This window comes from Bidens hawaiensis, unplaced genomic scaffold (genome assembly GCF_021521415.1).
Source record: "Bidens hawaiensis isolate Kalapana, Puna unplaced genomic scaffold, B.hawaiensis_p1.1 tig00013761_1, whole genome shotgun sequence".
Lineage (NCBI taxonomy): Eukaryota > Viridiplantae > Streptophyta > Magnoliopsida > Asterales > Asteraceae > Bidens > Bidens hawaiensis.
Window position 1 is genome coordinate 590,999 of NW_027492175.1, and position 22,230 is coordinate 613,228.

The 22,230-nt window shown below is 31.6% G+C and overlaps 1 pseudogene; it reads right to left on the reverse strand.

The window, feature by feature from the left end:
* Positions 1-1,184: 1,184 nt before the first annotated feature.
* Positions 1,185-21,557, reverse strand: LOC143544829 (BRCT domain-containing protein At4g02110-like; annotated as a pseudogene).
* Between the last annotated feature and the right edge of the window lie 673 nt (positions 21,558-22,230).

The following is a 22,230-nucleotide window of genomic DNA, read 5'->3' on the forward strand; positions in this document are numbered from 1 at the left end:
ACATATCATAAAACTAGACAAACAAAGGTCTCAAATGAACAATATTAGCTCTAAAATAAAATAAAAATTAGTATATATAATTTCTAACATAGAATAGTTCTTATTTTAAACTATGTTATGTATGTATACAATATTACAATATGTGTATAGACGTATAAATATTTGATATTTAAGTTGTCAGAAGAATTGATATGGGTGGGTCAAAGTAAATTATAGTAACATTGGATTCCTGCCCTGTGATCTCTTACCTAAAATATTAATTGTTCCACTTTCACCTTTTGGCTTTGTTTATCGTATTCTGTTTACACCAAAAAATATATATATTATTTTTTTAAGCAAATATGTTTAACTGCACATTTATTTTTTATTTTTTTAAACTATGGCATAAAATACTCGTTTAACCTAACAGGTTCAAATTGTTTAAAATACCAAAATAAATAAATAGGTTTAACTAGTCAAACATAACACTTGTCGGGATGAAAGACAACATGTTTAGCTAAACGCATTTGCAGGTTTCGACCTATAACTGACCATGACCCTGCCCCAGACCCATTTAGATTAATACAAATCACAAATTTTGGGTTAAGTTTGGGATCAGTCCGAAATTTACTCCTAACCGCATATAAGACCATGTGTAATAAAAAAAACTCATTCTTGGACATTTTGCTTCATGTGACACTGAATCAGAGTTTTGGCTTTTTGGAAATAGTGGGTGTAGTCAAAATGCCTAGAGGGAGCGTTTTATATTTTTATTTTTATTAATAAAACTAAAGAAAACAAAAGGAAAAGGATAAAAAAATAACAAAAAAAAATAAAAAAACCTAAAATGCCTGGAAGCTAACGTTGTGAACACAACTCTCCCTCCAAAAAGTCGGAGGGGCGGTGTGCCCCAGCGTATTAGACTATTAGGTCCAAAAAGCCACAACGCTTGGTGACTACGGATGGTCTAGCCGGGGCCGATTTCAAATTTTTTTTTTCACATTAATTTTTTAAGAAGTTGGTCCTTTTTCCCATATCCAGAATTTTAAAAAGCCCTGACTCATAAGACATTTTTATCATCCAACTTTAATCCATTTGGGCCTTTGGGCTATCATAGAATCAATCTGCAAAACATTTAATTTGGATTCACTGAGGCAAATAGGCAATAAGCTTATAATATATGTACATATCAATATATCATACATTCATGCACACCATCATACAAAAATGTGCATACACTTTAATAACTTAACAAAATAAAATAACTAACCTCTAGATGCATAACCTTTAGACTCATGCTTCTTGCCACAACACTTAAAACAAAACCAATCTTCATCAGGAACATCATCAAGTGGTGGATCACAACACTCAATATGTGTACCAATACCACACCCAACCAACCCACCTTCATCCCCACATATCAGCATCTCTTCGCCTCGGTCACGTGACCCGCACACCTCACACGCCACGTCATCACTATCCGGAGTTCTAAACTCACTAATCTCCACTTCTAACTGCTTCTTTAACTTGTTATATGACCTCTCAGCCCAAACATTTGTACCATACTGAACATGTTTTTCTAGTGGATATCCCGGTTTGCATACGTATTCCACCAAGTAATCCGCGTATACACATGGGATCTCGTGTTTTAAAAACTCCTGCACCCATGTGTCGACACGTGGCATCCCCGGGCTAACAACTGCAAAGTCAATACCGGTGTTTAAGAAGCGAGTGTATGGTGGAGATGTTGCTAGTATTGTCCCGTCTCCCGCCTTCACTACTCGTTTAAGAGTATCCTAAAACATTTAAAAATAAAAAATGAAATAAAAAGTGTTTATACTTTATATAATATCAATATATTGGTATACCAAAGGTGGCGCGTTGCAGTCCCCGAAAACTATAATTTTCATCCCGTAAAATGCACCGTGGCCCGTTTTCTCCTTCAAAAGGCGCCATTTTCTTGGTGCCTCTAAGTTAACTTGACCATCTTCCGTTAGGCCATTTTCGTACCACTCATAAGGCTCCTCTGCTAAAATGTTTCCTGCTTGGTTACTTGCAGTTAAGTAATCGGTCTTCAAAATCCACCTGCATTTTGAAAAACTTTTACATATTTCTGAAATTTAAGATAAAAGTCTGCCACAATGATAGGTAAAACACGTGTGTGGTTAAGCACTGTTTTTATTGTGTAAACCGCAACAAGTATAAGGCTATGTGTAATGGGTGAGAAAAGAGGGCGAAATTGGGCGATATTGGTGGAGCACACCGCCCCCTAGGCGAAATTTGGGCGAAAATTGGGCGGGGCGAGGTATTATTGTCGCCTGCGAAGATGGAGAATAATAATATAATAATAATAATGCCGTTGGGTAACGGCTATATATAAAAAAAAAATTAATTTAAAAACTTAATATATATATCAAACTTTATCTAACCATTTTCACCCTATCATACACAAACACAAACATAAAAATACCAATCATTTTTATTATTTTCATACTTCTTCAAACTCAATGAGTTCCCCGGATTCCACGAACTCTGCCGAGATTTTGAATCAATTAATAAGCGAGAGTCGAAGAATTCATCAGATTCACCGACAAGTGGCGGAAGAGCATTTAGAGGTCACGAACGCGGTTCGGGCCGTCGCCAATAACAGGGTGTCCGGATCTGCTCCATCTACGGCACCACGTAGACGGTCATATATCCTTCGGGATCGTACTCAAGCGAACGCTCGTTTGATGAATGACTACTTCGACGACACACCTACATTTAACGACGCTATGTTTCGACGTCGTTTTCGGATGTCCAAGCGTTTATTTTTGCGCATCGTTGGAGATATGGAGCGGGAGTATGAGTATTTTCAACAGAAACCCGATGCTTGAGGATATTTAGGATTCTCCGCCATCCAAAAGTGTAGTTCGGCTATACGCATCCTCGCATACGGCAACACGACCGATATCAATGACGAGTATTTAAAGATGGCAGAGAAAACAACGAGAGATGCGTTGGAGAATTTTTGCATTGGTAATATTTAAATTATTTGTATTAACTATTGTTTCTAATATAAATATTGTTTAATAATTTATTTGTATAGGGATAATACAATTATACTCTCGTCGTTATCTGAGGATTCCTACTTCAAACGACCTGACTCGCATATATGATGTACACGAAAGCAAACATTCTTTTCCAGGCATGATCTGGAGTATAGATTGCATGCATTGGGAGTGGGCCAACTGTCCAACCGTATGGCGAGGTCAATACACTCGTGGTGACCATGGAGTGCCAACGGTTAGTCTTCAAGCACCTCTGGATTTGGTCAGCCTACTTCGGCTCAGTCAGGTCCAACAACGACATAAACGTTCTCAACGCGTCACCCGTGTTAGAGTATTACATCAGCCGTAACATACCGGTCTTACCGTTTTATGCCAATGATACCTTCTATCGTCACGGATACTATTTGGGAGATGGGATATATCCAGAGTACTCGATCATTGTCAAGACGTTTCAAGACCCTATCGAAGAAAAAAGAGATTATTTTAAGAAGTAAGAGTCGGCGAGAAAGGATATCGAGAGGTGTTTCGGGGTTCTAAAAAAACGTTGGCATTATGTGAAAAACCCTTGTCGTGTATTGACGTTGGCAAAAATGAGCGATGCCATGTATACGTGTATCATATTGCATAATATGATTTTAGAAGACGAGGGAAAAGCAATATGTCAACACTATATACCAGGAAGCGTTCCAGAACAGTTCCCTGAACCAACCCAAGACCAACGAACGTATAACATTCACCAGCTCACATCAAGTGATATACATAAACAACTGAAGGCGGATTTGGTTCAACACGTGTGGGATAATCGTCCCGTTGAGGAGGACGAAGACGAGTACGAGGACGAAGACGAGGAGGAGGACAATGACAACGACGGGGACGAAGACGAATAGATTAATTTTTTTATAGAAATTTTTATTTTGGTGTGTTTTTTTATTATAATTTATTTTTATTATTCGTGTATTTTTTTTAGTTTATGTATTTTTTTTAATTTTAATACATTTTTATTTAATTATTTAAATAAATTGGTTTTTATTTAATTATTTAAATAAATTGGTTTTTATTTAATTAGTTTAATTATAAAAAGAAAATAATAAAAAAAGACACTGTGGGCCCAACTTGTAGCCCCTACACCATTACACCTCAAAAACAAATTTCCACTCCATGCTGACTGGGCGCCACGTGTCACAATTCGCCCCCAATTGTAGCCCCTCCACTACACATAGCCTAAGGCTATGTGTAGTGGAGGGGCTACAAAATGGGGTGTTTTGTGCCATGTGGCACCAAGTCAGCTAAGGGTGGGTTTTTGTTTTGGGGGTGTAATGGTGTTGTCGGCCCATATATATACACACACAAACACAAGAATAAAATAATATTTTTCTCAAACACTTTCACAGGCGACAAAAAGTCATCCCCCCCCCCCTTATCGGCCCATTTGCCACGGAGGGGGGGGGGTGTTCCATGTCAAAATCGCCCCCCGCCTACCAATTGCCACCCAATACGGACGGCCTAAGTAAACATTATATCTTTTGTGCCTTTTTGCAACCGACCTTGAAATAAATACAGTTACATGTTTCAAAATGGTCATACAAATTTTGCAATGTACATTTAGAAAAATTTTTATATACTATTAAAGCAAGAGTTTTTTCCCATACTGGTGTTGGTGAAAAAACTATCTACCATCTTAGTGTTGCTTAAAAAGTATTTACCAAACTAGTGTTTTTTATTTTATTTGATTTTTATCTTCTACTTTTAAATTAACATATTAAACTATTTAGTTTTTCCTATTTAGTTCATGAATTATCTATTTTTGCATCGTACGCTTTATATATTTTTGTTCAATTAATCAAATATCTTCTTTATTATAACTTGATCGCTGTTTCGAACACCGGAAACCATGGTGAAGATTTTCAGAGAGAACTGATGAGACAGTGGTTTTGTTGCCGTTGTAACAGGTGATGGCGCCAATGAAGAAACGTGGATCGACTTACTAGTAGACGATCAACTTTCCTCGGGTATGAGTGTGCTATATCACCGATGGTTCTCCGGAGTATGAATTCTTCCACCTACAAAACGAGCAGCACCGTGAACTTACCCCTCAGAAAGGGACAGAGGGGTCCTCTTTGGGGTAACCCTCCGGTGTGAGAATCAGATATTGTAAGAGAACATAATAAGGATGTGAAAATGAGTAAAGGACTTAGAATATATTTTCTTGCCTGCCTCCAACTGTGGAGGTGGTGTGGTATTTATAGTATTAGGGTTTCCAATGATTGGGCTCAGACCCAATTAGGGCCTTTTTGGCCTCCTCCTATTGCTTCGCGCCACGTGTACTTAGGACACATGGTGCTTTTTCATTGATTATTCTCTGACCAATGTATTTCACCTGACCCATGTGCCATCACGCGGTGGCACATGGGCTTTGCTGAGTTGTCCACCCTTCATTGGCAGCTGTCAACATCAGCACATTCTTTATTCCTTAAAAGATACCTTTTGGAAGGTTGTCTGATGAGTACAATCATGGTTGTCCTTATCCTGATTTGGATTAGACTATTGTCTCATTTGTTGTGTGTCGCTTACGCGCGGCCTTTATGCGCCTATCCCGGGGATGCGCAAGGTCTTCTCTTTATTCTCACACTAAATGTGTGTGTTGTGTGCATATGTGATATGCGCCACGCGCAGATGTTTCATGCGCTTGCGCATAGGTTTTGGCTTTGTGTCTTCATGACATCCTGATTTCAAGCCTCTTGTCTATATCTTGTGGGTTGACCCGCCCCGCTCGATGTTAAGGCGGGTGCATACCCCTTCAAGCCCCCCCCCAGTCTAATGTGTGTCTTGTCTCGCGCGAGCGAGGTAAGATAGATTTTAGACTTAATAGTTTGCTTTTTCAATAGGGCTTGTTTTTCCTTTTTCTTTTCTTGTACGCGCGTTGCGCGAAATTCCATCCCTTTGGTTAAAACGAATCGTCAATGCACGTGGTTGGTTGGTGTTGACATGCATCAGAGTTGGAGACGTTATGTGTCAGACCTTTCGTGTGCTCGAGGTGCTACAGTGGCTTTTCACGTCTCCTCATACAGTGTCAGGAACACGTGTCGCGCTTATGTTGACCTACGCCTGCGAGTGGGGGCGCGTGAGCGTAGATCTGATTATTACTTGTTTCTTTCTCTCTCTCCTGGGCCTATAAAACCAAACCTTTTGAACGGTTTTTTCTTCATCTCCACTGTCATTTTCAGAGCTTTTTCCTATCATTTACATTCCGATTAAGAGCTTTCGTCTTTGTCCCTGAATTCCGTGCTTAAAGTAACCATATTGTTCGATTCGCAATTGTATGCTGATAACCCAGACACCACAATTTCCCCTAGTAAAAGCCGTGTAAAATCAGTGGTTATGTCTACTTTGAAGAAAACCGGCAAGGGTACTCGGGTTGCCGAGGCCTCGTCGGAGGAGGGAGGGAAGAACAAGGCGGTGAAGAGATGGGATGAGATTCCCTGCAAGTTGAAACAATCTGATTTTGATAATCTCGTCGCCTCTCAGGGTTTTCTCCCTGAGTATGGTTGTCTGCTCCCGGCGACCGGGCAAACGGCTGTCAATGATGCATGCTTGTTAATGTAAAAGTAAGAGGTCAATGAAAAATAAATGGAAAACACTAGTTTGGTAAATAGTTTATAAGGAACACTAAAATGGTAAATAGTTTTTTCACCAACACTAATTTGGGAAAAAACTCATTAAAGCAATACAATTGTACACATGACATCATTCTAAGCCCTTCACATAGGATGCTACCTAGATGCCTTGTGGAATATTTCATATTCTCTTAATTTCTAGCCATTAAAATAAATCAATATTAAATATTCATGTGACACGGACCCATTTTAGAATAATTATAGCCCATGACTCATAATAACCCGCTTCGTCCACAAAAAACTATACCCGTTCCATTTTTCATAATCCACAACCAATTCCACCACTCATTTCTCTCTCTAACCTCCTCGCAAAGATACGAACCCTAATTCCGTCGCTCATATCCAACATCGAACGTCTACAGTATTTACCAACAATTGTTTAATCTGCTATGATTTTCTTCACTTCCAAGATTATTGATGTCTCCAATCAATTCAATTCCGTTCAATTGATCGTTCCTCAGAGACGATGTTATAAGGATATTTTTGGTCAATTAATGATGATTATAACAGATCGATCATCCGATGAATATATTAAAGGTAATTAACAATCCATTGTTGCACATAGAGTTAGTTAATTATTATAATATTTATGGCCACTTTGTTATTCTTTTTTTTAGTAAATTTTCTCAACGTAATTTCCGTCCAATTTCTTTAATTTCCGGCCAATTTCTTATTGTTTTGTTTACTAAATAGTAAGAAGTGAATTTCCGTCCAATTTCTGATTTTTTTTCCGTCCAATTTGTTATTGTTTTCCGTCCAATTTGTTAATGTTTTCTTTACAAATATTAACAAACATAATTTCCGTCCAAATTACGAGTTTTTTCCGGCCAATTTTGATTCAGTTTTATCAAAAGTCAGAAACTTCGATTTAATATTTTGTTAATTACAATTTTTTTAATGTTTAATATATTTGTTTGTAAATTATTTAATTTCATATATAATTGAACGGAATTGAATCGATTTGAGACAATATTGATCTTTAATATTCCAGATATATTTATTATAAATTTACTAAATTTTTTATAATATTTTATATAATAATTTAAAATATATCTTACAATATAATATTGATATTCCAAATATAATTTATTCTAGAATTTTCTAAAAATTTAAATGTACATTAAGTTGATTCGTTATTATTTAACTATAATTAGTAGTCAAATCTAATTTAATATTTAACCTGATGACAATAATTTGAAATTCAAATTTTATCTAAAGCTTTGACTATAAAATCGATAATTAAGGAAATAATTTATGTTTTTATTATTGTTATTATTTGATTCCTAAAGTATTTTCAATGTATTATTATTAAATATAAACTGATTTCGGAAAAACCTTAAACATGGAAATATTAAAACTTATTATATAATACATTCTAATAATACTTTTTTTTTATAATCAATCACTTATTTTTGAAGATGATTATTTGAATATAATTTATGTTTTAAAGGTTTGACTATAATAAAGATAATTATGGAAATAATTTATGTTTTTAATTATTGTTATTATTATTTCATTCCTAAATTAAGCTACGTATTATTATTAAATATTAAATGATTTTAATTAACCTTAAATATTGAAATATAAAATTTATAATATAATAATACATTCTAATAATACATTTTGAATATAACCAATCGGTTATTTTAGGAAAAAATATTTATAATAAACCGCTTTATTATATTCAAAACTTATGTTTAGAAAGTTTCTATACATACTTGTAATGTAATCTTACTTTAAATTACGTGAATATTAATTGTTAATTAATACTAAAATAATAACCGCGTTATTTTAGAACACAATATTCAAATTGACATAATTTTAATAATCAATATTAAAAGTAAGTTATTATCCATGAAATTTAAGATTATATCTAAGTTTAAGAGATTATTAGTTCAAGTAAGTTATTATCCATGAAATTTAAGATTATATCTTAAATTTCATGGATAATAACTTACTTGAACTAATAATCTTAAATCGTTCATATTTTTCCGCTGGTACCTCTGAAATTGGTATCAGAGCCACGCAAATTTCTTTCGCGGGGGCTCTAGCCGATGAATTTAATATACATGAATACGATTTTAATAACTTAATATACTTAGATTTTAATTTTATAAATAATACTTTTATAATGCAAACAGAAGAAATTAGTCAAACTTTTAATTCAGATTATGATTTTGATGAAGATTATATTTCAGATGAAGACTTTAATTTTAGTGGATATGAATTCACTAATTCCGAATACTATTATGATGATACTGATTGGCAATACCCTTCACCGTAATGGAAAATAATAGTTTTAATAAACTAAAAGAAACAGAAAACTCTTTAAAAATAGATAGAGATATGATAGAACTACAAAAAACAATTATATTTTATGAAGATAAAATAATTTTTAAATTAGATACGATTATAGATTTATTAGAAGCAACGTTCCCAACTAGAAAAAACAAAATAACCCCAAATAGATTTCAGGAACCTTTAGTTCAACTTTTACAAAATATGAAAATTCCTAAAGAATATAAAAGAAATTAGAAATGAGCTCAGACGACTCTGAAAGCGAAGTTTACGTATCTCCTGAAATAGAAAATTTAATAACAAAGATAGGGGATATGGAATTAAATGATAATTTTATAAATATAAAGGCTAATGAGGAAAACTTTAATATTAATGATACTGAACAAACAAGCTCAAGTACAAATCCTAAAATTCCAATAAGAGATGAAACCCGTAGGTCAGCACAAGGATATGCTGCTGTAAAATCAACAATAAAAAATGAAGATAATTATAAACCATACCAGAATATGAAAAATGAACCGATTAATCCCTTTGGAATATATTTAGACGTAGATTGTATAAAAAATACGGAAGAAGCAATAGATAAATGGGAAACAGCTTTAAGAATAGCAGTTTCTGTTAATAGAATGGATATTGAAACACTTCAAGGATTCTTAGAAAGAACTTTAATAAATAGTACTTTAAGATATTGGCAAAATTTACCTTTAGATATAAAGAGAACAATATTTGAACAAGATGAAATAATAGCAAACATAATAACAAGAGCAGTGGAAGCCTTTAGGTTAGAATTTTGTGGAGAAGGAAATATTATAAAAGACCCAGCAACTATCGAAAAATACTCAACAGCCTTAATAAGATTACAATTATGTGACATATGGGAAATAGATAGATATATTTGTGTATTTCAAGATTATTATTACCATATATATAATCAAGTACCGGATATGAATAGTTATTTAGCATTATTTTTTGCAAAAATACCAGACCCTTGGGGACAAAGATTAATAAAAACTTATAATCCAGGAACAGCTGATACGTTAGGAAAAAGAATAACTCATGTTAGAGATAAATTAAGTGAATGGTGCGGAGATGCTATATTAGCTAAATTAAGCAAGGGATTAAAAAGAAAAATATCTTTATGTTGTAGTAGTCCGAAAATGCCTTTAATGATTGGATGTGATAGTTCATATTATTATGGAAAGATAAAAAGAAAATATAAGAAAAGAACTTATTTTAGAAAAAGATATTTTAAAAAGCGTAAAACAAAATACTATAAGAGAAAGGGATATAAGAAGACGTTTAAGCCTACTTATAAAAGAAAACGAGGTCCTAAGGAATGTAAATGTTATTTCTGTCATGAAAAAGGTCATTATGCAAATGAATGTCCAAAAAAGTTTAAAAAGAATCTTAAAATATTCGAAATAGACGAGGATATAGGAAAAATGATCGAAGAAGGAGATTTTATACCAATAAATGATTTTCAAGAAATAGACTCTGATGAAAGTATATTTATTTTAACTGAAACAGAATATACGACATCTGAAGATGAATAGATTGGATACAGCCTCTAGTAGTAAAATAAATAATAACATAATCGATTGTCAAAATGAACAGTTAGGAGAATATAAACAAGAAATTTTAATAGATAAGAAAAAGCTTAAGCAAATACAACATGAAAACTTTTCGTTATCAAACTATTCAGGATTTAAATTGAATACTTTACAAAGATTAGGAATAAGACCTAGAGATCATCATTTATATTATGGATTAAACATTCAAGAAAGAGCTTTAGATATTAATATAACATCCAATAAAGTTATGATACCTTTATTATCTAAAAAGGATATTCAAGAAAAAATACAAAAGGTAAGACCAGAAATAAGAAATACTTTAGGATGGGTTCACGTTGGAGCCATCCAAATAATAATAAAATCCACATTTAAAGAAGGTATAGATACTCCTATAGAATTAGCAATCATGGACAATAGGATCCAAAATAGAGAAGAAGCGTGTCTTGGAATATTAAGAGGAAATTTACAATATGGAAAACTTAAATTTAATATTTATCCAAGAATTTCCTATCATATTCAAGACAAGGATTTTGATAAAACGTTAAGTTTATTACAAGATTTTAAAAGAAAAGATTTCTTTAAACAACAAAACAGGCCATATTCTATTACATATGCTATCTCTTATGCAATATCGAATACTCATCATTCCGATTGTTTTAGTATAAAAGACACAATAGATTTTCCTTTTTTATTTAATGATGTGTGTCAGATACAAACGCCTACCTTACCTAAAATAGAAGAAATAGATTCAAGACCATTAAGTCTTGATTTACAAGATAAACCGTTATTATTATCTAATAATGTTTCTTCTAGATTATCATTTTCTAATAAAAGTGTAATTAGTCACCATTTAATAAGAGATACAAATTCTAATAGATTCTCTGACATAATTAAAGCAAAAGAAGATACTATAAAAAATTACAAAATACAAGGATAATACTTTAATGGAAATAAATATTCTCATGTAAACATTTTAATAGATACAGGTGCAAATGGAAACTATATAAATTTCAAACTTTGTAAGAATTTACAAAAATATCCATTAGACGAACCTCACCAGTATACTAATTTTAATGGTGAACTACATGAGATTAATGAAGCTGTGGAAACTATGATAAAATTTGGAGATGAAAAAATTCCATTAAGATTACTAATAAGTAATGAGGATGAAAACGACACATTAGAAATTATGTTAGGATTGACATTTTTAGAAAATGTTAAACCATATCAGATAACCTCCTACGGGTTAAAAATAACACGATATGATAAACTAATATATATACCAAAATGACAAGCCCTAGAAGTATTTATATTCCAATAGGAATCACTTATAAAGATTATAAAGCCGAGTATTTTGCAGCTTACATAGATAGTGGTTCAGGATTAAGTATTTGTAAATCAGATTGCTTTCCAGAAGAATACCATGAGGATTTAACACCTTGTAATGGTATTAGTTTTTCTAAGGATATAGTCTCTTTAAGAAGAGGAAAAAGAAATCCAATAATATTGTTAGGATCATATCTAGTTAAATGTCCTTCATTCTACTTTTATAATTCAGGATCAGACGTATTATTAGGAAGTGACTTTTTAGAAAGATTTAATAAGATAACTTTTGATATAATAGCATATCAAATAATATTAAAAACACCATGCCACCACTTAATAGTTGTTAAAAGAATAAAAAATGCATACGGAAGAAAATTTCCAATTAATTTTACAAAACGCGTCAGCAAGCGTGGTGATATAGGCTACAAACCAAACCCAAAACTTGAAAGAGGAATCCCGATTTTACAATGTTACCCAGAAAAACCATTAGACTATCAAGTAAATCTAAGAAATTTAGATATCCATATTGAAAATATAAAGCATAAGCTTAAACAATGTTATACAGATAATCCATTACAATTTTGGAATAAAAATCATATAACAGCAAAATTAGAAATGAAAGATAAAGATAAGGAAATAAGAATAAAGCCCATGAGATATAATCCAGAAGACCAAAAAGAATTTAGCACCCAATTAAAATAACTTTTAGATTTGAGATTAATTAGAGCTAGCCACAGCCCACATAGTTCTCCTGCATTCCTGGTAAGAAAACATGCAGAAATAATAAGGGGAAAACCTAGAATGGTAATAAACTATAAAAAATTAAATGATAATACTGTTTTTGATGGATATTTCTTACCTCATAAAGAAAGTTTAATAAACTGGACTAGAAATAAAAAGATATTTTCTAAGTTTGATTGTAAAAGTGGATTTTGGCAAATAAAAATGCATCCTGATAGTATTAGTTATACTGCATTCTCCACCCCTCAAGGTCAGTATGAATGGCTTGTGATGCCTTTTGGATTAAAAAATGCACCACAGATTTTTCAAAGAAAAATGGATACTATATTCAAAAATTACGATTTTATTTTTGTTTATATTGATGACATTTTAATATTATCTGATAATATCAATAATCATTTAAAACATCTTGATATATTTATAGATTTATGTATAAAACATGGTTTAGCCCTATCTGAACGAAAAACTAGCTTACTAAAAGATAATATTGATTTTTTAGGTATGAAAATAGATGGTAAAGGAATAGAACTCCAGAGCCATATTCTTGAAAAAATTATATCCTTTCCTAATAAATTAATAGATAAAAAGCAAGTACAAAGTTTTCTTGGTATATTGAATTATGCTTCAGATTTTATTAAAAATCTTGCAGATATAAGAAAGCCTTTTCAAAACCTATTAAAGAAAGATAAGATATTTAGTTTTGATAAAAGCTTAGAAGACCAAGTGAAAAATATAAAAGAATATTGTAGGAACTTACCAAAATTACAATTACCTAAAGAAAACGATGATTTGATATTAGAAACAGATGCTTCAGAATATTATTGGAGTGGGATACTTAAAAAAATAGACTATGACTCCGAAAATAAAAAAGTTGGTGAAAGCATTTGTAGATACTGTTCAGGCACTTTTAGTGACACTGAAACAAGATATCATATTAACGAAAAAGAGCTTTTAGCAGTTGTAAAAAGTTGTCAAAAGCTTTATTATTTTCTATTACCAGTTAGATTTTTACTAAGAACTGATAATACACAAGTAAAAGCTTTTATAAAAAACAATTTGCCCTCTAAACCTGAGTATAAAAGGTTAATTAGATGGCAAACTTTAATATCCGAATATAATTTTGATATAGAAATAATTAAATCTGATAAAAATGTATTAGCAGATTTTTTAACCAGAGATGGAAGATCATGAGATAGCCCAAAAAATGGATAAGCATATTGAAGACATGGATAGGCAGGTGGTGTCTATAAAAGAAATAATGAAAGATATGAAAGAGATGCTAAGTTATTTTAGCACTCTCCCTGAACAGGTCTCAGACCTAAAAGATTTGATCACAAGAAATTGTCTTCTTATAGACTCAAAAATAGTCTTTTATGAATATGATAGCATGATATTAAAATCTTTGGTAAAGCACCAAATAAAAGAAATAGTGGATTTATCTCCTATATATAAGGAGGTGAAAATTGAAAAAAGAGATATCCCGTCATCTTCAAAGGGAGTTCAAACAATAGATCTTACTTCTGATCAAGATGAACCTAAAGAAAAACATTTTAATTTTAAACCACATTCTGGGCAGACTTCAAATTTTGATAATACTTTCCAAAGGATACCAACTCAACAAGATCTTGTTGAGCAACAGTGGTTTAAAATGAGAGATTTATATAACCTTAAAAATACAGATATAAGATATGTTGATTGTACTGGGGTTTACCCCAGAATTAATTACTTACAAGGTAATTCCCCTGAAGAAATAAGACACTGGTATGATTTTGGATCAATAAATTCAATATATCTTACATCACCAAATTTCCCAGAAATTTCCTTTTTACCAAAATGGGTTAGGGACGGAGTAAGGGACAGTTATCTATATAACTCTACTATTACTCCAAGTGATGTTATGGTGTTAAAACTATTTTCTGCAGGGCCTGATTTTTATAAAAACAATAATTACCCTGCATATCATCTGATTATAATAGAAAAAGTTCATGCATCTCTTTCTTACAATATAGAGACAGAAAGATTAAAAACTTTTCAAAATTTTAATGAAAATGATATTCATAACAGAAGAGCACTTGGTATGAAGATAGTTCTTTGTACTCTAGAAAATATTTTTAAAAGAGAATTTAGAACTTATGGAGGAAGTAAGATGCATTCCTCTGTTATGATAGCTCCAGCAAGGAGAACTCCTCCAGCAGCTAAAAAATATGTAGAGGATAAAATCAGATTTTTGGATACTGGTGTTATAGCATCAAGTCCTCAAGCTCAATATAAACTGTGCTTAACCAGAAAACATCAGCACAATGTTTGTCCGGCTTGTTCTAAGAAAAAGGACAATATGATTATTGATTCTCCTAAAGAGAGTCAAACATCATCTGAAGATTAAGATTTTAATTAATCTTATAAAAATAAGATTTCATAAATTAATGATGGATAAACTCTCATGAGATACATACAAAAGTTGGAATGCATGGATCATATAAATCCAAATGTTAGAGTTCCCATAGGGAACATGGATGCAAGAGAAAAGAAAAGCCAAAGTTCAAGTTTCCATGAGGAATCTCAACACCAAATTCAATGATCTGACAATGGAGAATTTCAAGAAAAAGAATATCACATGGAAACAAGATGACAAAGTGGTGAAGTCTATCTAAAGGAATAAGGGGCCTATATAAGAAGAAGAAGAAGGAAGAAGAAGAAAATCATCGGGCCTAGAACAAAATTTCAAAAAAGAGTGTTTAAGCTTTCATGTATTAAAAATAAGAGTGTTTGTATTTACTTATGTACTTTCTTTCACATCTTCATTGTAAAATACCCATCATGAAATAAAAACTTTCACTTTCCTTATAATACCTTTGAGTGTTCTTCCTATTTAGAAGTATTTCTCTTTTAAAAAGAGGAAATCTCCAACTACGAACTGTTCCTTTTTACCATACACCGGAAGTAGGAAACGAAACCTGGTTGAGCTGAATATTGCTGAAGGAGCCAGAGAGGAGTTACCTAAGGCTACTTAGGTTTGGTATGGAATAACCTAGTAAAAAGACTCCTGGTGTAACCCGGCGATATCTTGGTCAAAACGGGAAAAAGGTACGGAAGCATGTTGGACCCTTGTTCTTTTTAATTTTAAAATACTTTTAAATATCTGAATCTCTTGGGTCTTATAAGGAAAATTCTCATAATTAATTTGAAACAGAGATATAAATACTTGCCTTAATAATTTTAAAATTACACTTAAAAATAATCCCTATGTGTTTAAATTTTGCATACTTATTAAATATTTGTTATAATATGTGGTTTATAAAATTCATAAGTTTCTTAAACTTAGATATAATCTTAAATTTCATGGATAATAACTTACTTGAACTAATAATCTCTTAAACTTAGATATAATCTTAAATTTCATGGATAATAACTTACTTGAACTAATAATCTTAAATCGTTCATATTTTTCCGCTGGTACCTCTGAAATTGGTATCAGAGCCACGCAAATTTCTTTCGCGGGGGCTCTAGCCGATGAATTTAATATACATGAATACGATTTTAATAACTTAATATACTTAGATTTTAATTTTATAAATTAGTAGTCAAATCTAATTTAATTTTATAAATTAGTAGTCAAATCTTAGATTTTAATTTTATTATTTAACTATAATTAGTAGTCAAATCTAATTTAATATTCAACCTGATGACAATAATTTGAAATTCAAATTTTATCTAAAGCTTTGACTATAAAATCGATAATTAAGGAAATAATTTATGTTTTTATTATTGTTATTATTTGATTCCTAAAGTATTTTCAATGTATTATTATTAAATATAAACTGATTTCGGAAAAACCTTAAACATGGAAATATTAAAACTTATTATATAATACATTCTAATAATACTTTTTTTTTATAATCAATCACTTATTTTTGAAGATGATTATTTGAATATAATTTATGTTTTAAAGGTTTGACTATAATAAAGATAATTATGGAAATAATTTATGTTTTTAATTATTGTTATTATTATTTCATTCCTAAATTAAGCTACGTATTATTATTAAATATTAAATGATTTTAATTAACCTTAAATATTGAAATATAAAATTTATAATATAATAATACATTCTAATAATACATTTTGAATATAACCAATCGGTTATTTTAGGAAAAAATATTTATAATAAACCGCTTTATTATATTCAAAACTTATGTTTAGAAAGTTTCTATACATACTTGTAATGTAATCTTACTTTAAATTACGTGAATATTAATTGTTAATTAATACTAAAATAATAACCGCGTTATTTTAGAACACAATATTCAAATTGACATAATTTTAATAATCAATATTAATTTATCATAAATTAAATAACTGTTTTATTATCATTATAAATATTATTCGGCACATATGATTTTGTGAATATGATTAAACATGATAACTTTTAATAATTTATTAACATTATTATTCTCATGAATCAAAATATTTCAAATTATTTCTATCTTTACATGGAAGACCAGATTTAAACTTAAAACTACAAAATTTAATTAACATATTTAAACTCCTTTTAAATTCGGAAATTGAACAATCTTTCAACAAAGTTTTAAAGGTTTTAATACTCTCCATAATTTTAAACTCATTTCAAAATCTTTTCATAATTTTTTGAAGTTTTCAAATTAACCTATTTGATTTTCATTTTTGTAATTATTTCTAAATTAATTAGTCATATTTTTCCAGTTTTAATTATTTTTAAAGTTAACATAAAATTTTGTAATATTTCCAAAGTTATTTGACAATTCATTTATTGTAAAACGTTTTTAAGTTTTGCAAATTTAACAACATATTAATGTCAGTGATTTAAAAGTTTGTTGCAAGATTGGTCAAAAATCAAAAACAATTTGATAATTTTTGAAGTGACTAATTCCAATTTTTTATAATTTGTAACTATTTTGAAAATATTTTAAAAATAGTTGTTTTGAAATAGTATCAAATTTGTTAGTTATAAAATGACGGCCAAAAAAAGGTTTTTATTGATATATCTTTTTGGTTTAATGGTTTAAGTTAGAAAGATGTTTTATGTTGTCATTTTACTTGTTATATGTTATTTTGTTTTAATAAATACAACTTTATTAATGTTTAAATGTTACTCATTATTAAATATGTTATTATGGTATATTTAATTTGGATGCTATTGTTTTATTATATTTTCAGGTGGTGAAGCAAAATAAGTTTCTTTTGATAGAATGTTTGAAGTTGATGGTGGTTTAATATGAAAGAACATGTTTATGTCTTTTGTTGAAGTTTTTTGGTTGTTCAATTTACATTAACTTATTGTAAATTTTAACTTTTTATATCTAGACAATGTAAATGGTTAACGTTTTGTTCCGAAAGTTTGAATAAGTTTTGTGTTGCATGAACTTTTGTTTAATTTATTATATTTATTGACATGTTTTTCCACCCGTGTGTAACACGGGCTATACCCTAGTACTGTTATATGACACGTCAGAATGTCAGATGCGCATGCATATGCATAGTTGCATACACACTAAGATGAATTAACATGCCACGCCCAACTATTTTTAAAAAACTCCATAAAAACAGTCGTTTAAAGGTAACTTTGCTGCTAAAACTGGTGATGAAATGTAAATTAATTTCTACTTAGCGCGTAATTAATGTTTGTTACTTGAACGAAAAGTCAAAGTCAAAGAGATGTTTACCTTCCAGAAGCAGCAGCAGCAAAGAATTTTTCGGTTGAGTACAGGACCGGGGACGATGAAATGAGTTGCTTGATAAGACCATTGATGAGTAACTCTGCATACTCTTCCTTTTAACCGCCTTATTATCTGCTGAAACTCCCGTCTTTGAAACTTATGTCCAGTCAATATAAACCACATAGGTTCATCTTTACCAGCTTTAACTACCTCTTTCTTACCAGTACTTTGATCATCAACAAAAACCTTTGTTTTACTCACAGGACGTTTATTTCTTTTCGTTTCATTCTTGTTCACGACATTCTCTGTTTCCATGTCAGCGTCATTACGAACATCTTCTGCTTCATGAACCTGCATAGACTTCTCCAAATCATTTGCATTTCTCTTGCTTCTCGTAGCTCGATTTGGAGTTGATTCATCTCTAGTTTCTGGCTTCTTGTTATTACGGTCACTCACAAGTTCCTTCTTTTTAACTGAGCGAGCAGTTGTCTTCTTACCTTTTTTACTCGGATTCTTTCTAGATGTCGCTTCACACCAAGATTCTCTGTCTTTTCTGGCTCCCTATCTTCATATTTCTCTTTGTTTGACTCGTCTTTATCCTCTGGAAGCTCGGTTTCATCGTCCATGCATAAAGACTTGTGCCAAGGCACATTCTCAATTTGCAAACTGTTATCATTCCTCGGTACATTGTTTTTCAAACAAGTCGAACCTTTTTCATTCACGGTATTCTTATTAGCAAGATTATGGGGCGCAAATTTCTTGCTAATACACTTCCTTCTGACAGGATTTGAAGCCGATCCACCAGTTAGTTGAAGATCAGAACTAACTGCAGAAGGAGATCGCATGACCTTTTCAACCATGCCCACATCTAGGTTGTCAAAAGTTGCAGCTAAGCTAGTTTCTTTGTATTTTTTCTGTGGTCTTTGCACTGCATCTAAGTCTTCAATTGTAGTGGATAATTTGGAGATGGGTTCATCACAAACTACATTTTTACCCTTGGAACAAACGACTTTCTTCCATGAGTGTTAAAGGAGCGGTTCTGTGCAGGGCTCGTTTCAGGTAGGTGATCTTTTCTTAACTCTTGAAATGTACTTTCCACATCGTTATTTAAGGAATCATCGAGATTAAACATATTCAATCTTTTAGCGCTGCTAGTACAGCTTTTCATGAATATTGTTGGAGGTATGGTTCTCGTTGGCGATACGATATTTCTAACTTCATTCCGAGGGGATCTGTTGGCTAAAGTGGAAGCGGAGATGAGTTTGCTTTGTTTTGATAAACTATCAACAGTTTTTTCACAAAGATTAGACGGGCCACAGGTAGAATCAATAACATTTTCAGTATGTGGCTTAAGGAATTGAGTAGACGTAGATTTCATACACACTTTAGAAGCAATAGTATTCAATAGAGAATGAGGTGGAGTCGCTATTTTCCTCTCATTTTGTCTTGCAGTAACGCCTTCTGGTTCGTCTTCAGAATCTTTGGCTTCAGCCTCCATCTCCAGCTCATAGCCACTGTTGTAAAGGTAAAATAGCGTTTCGACAAAATAACTAAAATAAAATATTTTCATATCAAGTGTAATATACAAATAGTATTGGAAGTGTCACGCCATTCGTCTAAAAAAGCAAGTGTTTATACTTTATAGTGTAATAGTTTCACCTTTTACTATAATCTGCTTCCGAGACAATATCCCAAGCCTTTAAACTGAAATCATGAAACGGAGAATCAAATTCAGAGCGGTTTAAAGTTTAAACATCATAGCAACTTATAGTATGGTGTGAACGAGGGATATTTCATATGTAGAAAACATAAAGCAATGTCTCATGACGACCGATAACACGTAAAAAGTAAGTGTTCATGATACATACCAGTCTTCTACCCATTGGTGGTTAATAAGCTTTATCTTCTTCATTTTCTTTGCAAGCAGATACTTCTCCCCTATAATATTATAAGACAACAGTAGAAGTGTCTAAATAAATGTGCATATAAGTAAAATGTCCCATGTTATAGTTTACATATCATAAAAACACCTCCTTCAAAGCTACCACCAGACGTAAAACAACGAAGTCGTGAGAGAATACAACGACCTTCAAACTTGTAGCATATAAGATGAGTAACCTTGTTTGCTATCAGTGGTTTAGAAAATTGTGCACCCATCAGTCCAACCATGGTCTGAAATATAATAAAAAGTACAGACAATAAAAATTTATCATCGTACAGTCGTATACATTATAAATGTTTGCAGTATGAATGACAGATTGGAAATAGGCTAACCATAATATCCTCGTGATCTTCACGTTGATACCCTGTTAAACATATTACTAGTGACTTTGCACCTGGAATTCCATTCAAATCCCTAAGAGGTCTGTACATTATCTGTTGTACAAATATAACAGCATTTTAAACACTGCCAACAAATGTAAGCAACATATATTTTACAACAGTCAAACGAATACTAGAGGTGTAAATGAGCTGAGCTACTCGAAATCAGCTCGTTAAAACTCAAATTGAGCCGAGCTTAAACGAGCCTATTACTTATTTTATTTTTATTTAATTGGTTAATAATGTATTTTTATTTTTATAATAATTCTGATTATATATAAAAATGTGATTATATTAAAATAAGTAAATAATATGTATTATGTTATAAAATATAACTAAAATATATAAAAAATATTATGTTATAAAATATAACTAAAATATATAAAAAATAGGTATAAATATTAGCAAAGCAATTAATAAATATCAAATGAGTCGAGCCCGGGCTAAGCTCGAGCATGATAAACTAATCAAGAACCGAGCTCAAGTTCGAGCTCAAGCTTGATAAACTACTCACAAGCCAAGCTCGAGCTCGGCTCGGCTCGGCTACACCCCTAATTTGGTACTAATTAGATTAGAGTGCTAACCGAGTTTCTATCCACGGGTGCTCCAACATCAAAACTGTGATCAATCCATAAACTAGAGACTAATATCTTCCCATCTCGTCTCGCAGCAACACATACAGGATCATCCTGCAAACATGAAACACACATATATGCTAAAATTAGAGAATCAAATTCGGGTTGAAATGCAAACCAATGGGCAAAACATGGATAGTAAATATACATAGACAAGCTTATCAGCTATAACATGAGTGCAGTTTGGACCGTATTGACCAGCATTAACCGCACCACCATTAACAAGCTCCCGCGAAACCTGCAAATACAATTTAAATAAGAAAAATCGTTAATTACTTCCACTTAGGACTGCAAACAAACCAATTGCTCGGCGAACTGTTCGTGAACTATCCACTGGAAGTTTGTTTACGTTTGTTCGTTTAATAAATGAATGAACATGAACAAGAAGTTCCGTTTGATTAACTAAATGAACGAACACAAACATATGCCATGTTCGTTCAAGTGTGTTAGTGAACATTCAATAATGTGTTCATTTACGTCCGTTTATGTTCGTTAATGTTTGTTTGTTTATGTGTTTGTTCATTAAATGCTTTCAATATTTTTAATTACTTTTCTAATCTTATCATATAAACTAGGGGTGTGCGTGGTGCGGTTTTTGGCTAAAACCAAACCGAAAACCAAAACTTCGGTATTTGGAGTTTTTGAAACCGTTCGGTTTCGGCTTTTTCGGTTTCGGTTATTCGGTTTTCGTTTTGGTTTCGGTTCGGTTTCGGTTTTTTCGGTTATTGCCATTTGAGCTTGAAAATTTATGACGGAAAAAAATTGGCAAAAAATATAATGAATTTAGGTATAAATAATTTTGTAAATTGTAAAATAATAGACTATTATACATTTAACCGAGTTTACATAATTGTTAAATTCTTATAGATTACTTAATATAAAATATAAAAAAAAAACTTACGAATTCGGTCCGCTTTGGTTTTTTCGGTTTTTATCACATG